The following is a 4,430-nucleotide window of genomic DNA, read 5'->3' as shown; positions in this document are numbered from 1 at the left end:
TGATGGATTTTTCTCAACCCAAGATCAATGACATTTAATCTAGCATTGTCCGGCCAGCTATCACAGCTAATACCTTTGAGATCAAGCCTGGCATAATTCAATGGGTGCAGAATTCAATCCAGTTTGGGGGTTCTCCAACTGAAGATCCCAATATGCACATCAGGGATTTCATTGAGATCTGCGACACCTTCAGGTTCAATGGAGTTTCTGAAGATGCTATAAAGCTGAGACTATTCCCATTCTCTCTAAAAGAGAAAGATAAGAGCTGGTTACACTCTTTACCAGCTGGTTCGATTACTACTTGGGAGGATCTTGCTCAGAAATTTCTTACTAAATTCTTCCCTATGACAAAGAAAGCTGCAATCAGGAATGCCTTTACTCAATTTGCGCAGCAATCAGGAGAATCTTAATATTAGGCTTGGGAACGCTACAAGGAGATGCTTAGGAAGTGTCCTCATCATGGAATGCCTGATTGGATGATCATCAATTATTTTTATAATGGTTTGGGAGCACAATCTAGACCCATGCTTGACGCAGCATCAGGTGGAGCATTATGGGCAAAGAGCTATAAGGAAGCCTATGATCTAATTGAACTGATGGTTGCTAAAGAATATCAGTATCCAACTCAGAGATTGCCACAGGGTAAGGTAGCAGGAGTTCTTGAAGTGGATACTGCTACGGCTATCACTGCTCAACTAAAGATGTTGTCTATGAAGATCGATTATCTGGCTAACTATGGTGTTAATCAGATAACCAGTGTTTGAGAGCTATGTGCAGGTTCCATTCGACGGAGCAATGCACTATATGTAGTGAATCAGCTCAGTTTGTGAGCAACTTTCAGAGATCGCAGCAACCGGTTCCAGACACTTATCATCCTGACAACTGGAATCATCCTAACTTCAGAGGGAGTAACAATCAGAATGCGATGCAACAGCCGTTCCAGAAGTTTGGAAACGAGCAATTCAATCTTCCTGGTTTTCAGAAACAATTCGCACCAAGACAACAACTCCAACTTCAACAACAAACTCATGGAGGTGCAAGTCTATCTTTGACTGAAAAATCTGAATTGGAGGAGTTGCGGCTTATGTGCAAAAACCAGGCTTTTATATGCCAAAGCCAGGCTGTTTCTATCTAGAATCGGGAGAACCAAATAGGGCAAATTGCTAACGCCTTATTGAATCGACCACCAGGAACGCTTCCTAGTGCTACAGAAGCCAATCCAGGCAAGAGGGAAGTTGAAGAACAGGTGAACGCCATCATCTTGAGGTCTGGAAAGGTCACAAGCAAATTTAGCAAGACGAAGAGCCTGAAAAATCTCAAGTTTCAGAAAATGCAGTTGTGGCTGAAGAAAAAGTGCAAAAGGAAGCAGAGGTGGAACCAAGGAAGACTACTGTGGAACACACTCCTCCTGAGGGTAATACAGGGGAAAAACAAATATATCCTCCACCTCCTTTTCCTAAGAGGCTGCAGAAGAAAAAGGTGAATCAACAGTTTGAGAAGTTTTTGGAGGTGTTCAAGAAACTTCATATCAACATATCTTTCACTGAAGCTCTTGAACAGATGCCTAGCTATGCGAGGTTTATGAAAGGTATTCTCTCTCGGAAAGTGAGGCTCGATGACTTAGAGATCATTGCTCTTACGGAGGAATGCAGTGTTGTGCTACAACAGAAGTTGCCTCCGAAGCTTAAAGATCTTGGAAGCTTCATTATTCCTTGCACCATCGGAAACTTGTCTTTCGACAAGTGTTTATGTGATTTGGGAGCTAGCATCAATCTGATGCCCTTATCTATCTTTAAGAAGCTTGGTCTACCTTATCCGAAACCAACTTACTTGTCATTACAACTAGCTGATCGTTCCATTGCTTATCCACGAGGTATAATGGAGGATGTTTTGGTTAAGGTGGATAAACTTATCTTTCCTGCTGACTTTGTAATTCTTGACTTTGAGGAGGATTAGAAGATTCCCATTATCTTGGGGAGACCATTCTTAGCTAGTATTGGTCGAACTATGATTGATGTACAAAAAGGAGAGCTTATGATGAAGGTTCATGATCAGAAGGTCACTTTTAATGTGTTCAAGGCAATAAAGTTACCCACAGCTAAAGAGGAGTGCTTTAAAGAAGAGTGGGTAGACTCTATCATGAATTCGGAACTTGAGCAATTGCCAAAGTCAGAGACCTTAGAGAGATCCTTAATGGGGAAATCAGTTATTGAAGATAAAGAAGGAGCAGAGCAATTGCAGGATTTGAATGCACCTCCGTGGATGAGGAAGTTGGATATGTCATTCGATTCTCTTGGGTTAGCAGAGCTGAAAATTTCTCAGGAGCATTTTAAACCATTTATTCAAGAAGCTCCCACATTTGAGCTCAACCGGATGCCAGATCACTTGAGTTATTCATTCTTAGGTGCACCCCATGAGGTTAGGATATATTTTTGATGATGTAGAGAATGGATGGACGGATATTCCCCTGCCTACAGAGGGTTCTTCTGATGTACAACAGGTAATTGATAGGACTGGTGTTGGTGATGTACAGTATAGAAGATTGACTAGGCGTATGGAGGCCATGCATGTCATCCACCGATATTTTGCTAAAGATTTGACACACGCTTTCTGTATTATTATTCAAGACACTGGTGGCGAGGTTGATTGGCCACCTGATCCTCCACCCGAAGAGGATGATTCTCCCGCTAATTAGGTATGCCTGAAATCCTTATTATTACCTTCAATGAGGACATTGAAAATTTTAAGTTTGGGGGTGATAATATAAGGATTAGTAGTGTGTTTGTCCATATAGATTTATATAGATTCATATTGCATGTTTAGTTGTAGTTCATTCATATTTTGGTATGATTGTTCATTTAGGACATATTTGTTTATTTTTATGTGATTTCATATAGTTGCATTTGCATGCATATTTAGCATGATCCCTTAAGATGAACTATGATATTTGATAAGTTGATGTTGATTTGAGTGTGGTGATGAAGAATAGAGGGATGTTTAAGTCCTAATGAATTGATTTGCATGCCAGAAACAAATATTTTCACAAAGTCTTATAGGGTTGCTTTTGATCTAGATCATTATCATACTTGTTTATTGTTGAAATTTAATCACTAGGTTATATTTAAAATTTGTGATATTCTCATAATGACGTAAAAACACTGATTTTTTTTATTTGGAGAAAAACTTGGATTTCATTGCTAGTTATTGTAAGGCTAGGCGTCAATTGGCTAGTAGTCGGCTCATGTTTTTATGAGTAGTCTAGGGTTGAATGAGATGGAGCGAAATGCACTCATTCAGAAATTATTGAAAAAAAACAAAAAAATAAAAAAAAAGTATGTGTTTATGCATAATTGATCAAGAGTGAGCTCTTTAATACTCGAGTTATTAAGTTCTAGGGGACGTTGTGCCTAGTGACCTAAGGCTTTTATAGTCTGGGATCCGCTAACCTAATGCTCGCTACATGGGTATTATTGCATAAGTCTTTTGGGACCTCATTCATTGCACGGTCAAATAAGCATCTTTGTTATGTGTTCAATAATAGTGTGAATCCTTGTATAACTCTAGTAGAAAGGAGGTATTGTGAGTCATAATGTGTTTATTGCCTATTATGTTTATAAACTTTTGATTGTTTCGTTGATAGATAAGTTATGGTTATTGATCTAGTACCGAGAGATATCTCTTAAACATTCCACACACGCACGTTTCTGGTTTGTGAGTTGGTTTGTGGGATTTATTCGAACTCTGTTTTAAGTCATTGCATTCTTAGAGGCATTGGCTTATTCATTTGGTTATGGTTATTCTGAGGGGATCGATTGCATTATCATTTAGTTGCATTAACATAGTTGCATTCATGCATTAGGTTTGTTTTGTAGTTTTGAGTCTGTTTATGCTTGAGGAAAAGCATCGATTCAAGTTTGGGGGTGTGATAAGTGGATTTTATATCCACTTGGAACGCTTTATTACAAGCTTAAATTGGTGTTTTGGACTCAAATTGTTGGTATTTTGATGTGTTTTTGTGTTATTGCATTTCAGGTATCAGTTAAATGAAGAAAGGAGATTTTAAAGGAAATGTGATGAAACGTGATTAGATTTGGAAGCCAAGGCCATTGTCAAGTTGTAGAGAATCTCGTTAGCTTCATGTGGACAGTTGAATCGCCTAATTCTGACGAGTAGAACTCAAGTTATGGATAAAATAAAATTCATCGGAATTTTCCAGAAGGGCAGCAAGCGGCCGCACGCTAGCAGGCGGCTGCGTGGAAACAGCAGGCGACCGCGTACCGATGCGCGGCTGACTTCGCTGATATCGCTGAAAACCCCTATTTGAGTGGAATTTGACGATTTTAAGGGTCCAGGTCTAATATGGCCTTATGTTGTGCATATGTTGTGTACTTGATGATTTTATAAACAAAACATCTGAGTAGATTTTACTT

At 39.2% G+C, this 4,430-nt stretch overlaps 1 non-coding gene across 1 annotated transcript; it reads right to left on the bottom strand.

Moving 5' to 3' along the window:
- Nucleotides 1-359: 359 nt before the first annotated feature.
- On the bottom strand, nucleotides 360-466 carry LOC141669293 (small nucleolar RNA R71). Its single transcript, XR_012553580.1, has one exon. It is a non-coding gene; the product is annotated as a small nucleolar RNA R71 (small nucleolar RNA).
- Between the last annotated feature and the right edge of the window lie 3,964 nt (nucleotides 467-4,430).

Source organism: Apium graveolens, chromosome 6 (genome assembly GCF_009905375.1).
Source record: "Apium graveolens cultivar Ventura chromosome 6, ASM990537v1, whole genome shotgun sequence".
Taxonomy (NCBI): domain Eukaryota; kingdom Viridiplantae; phylum Streptophyta; class Magnoliopsida; order Apiales; family Apiaceae; genus Apium; species Apium graveolens.
The sequence above is the reverse complement of the archived record's forward strand: the minus strand, read 5'-3'. Positions and strand labels throughout refer to the sequence as shown.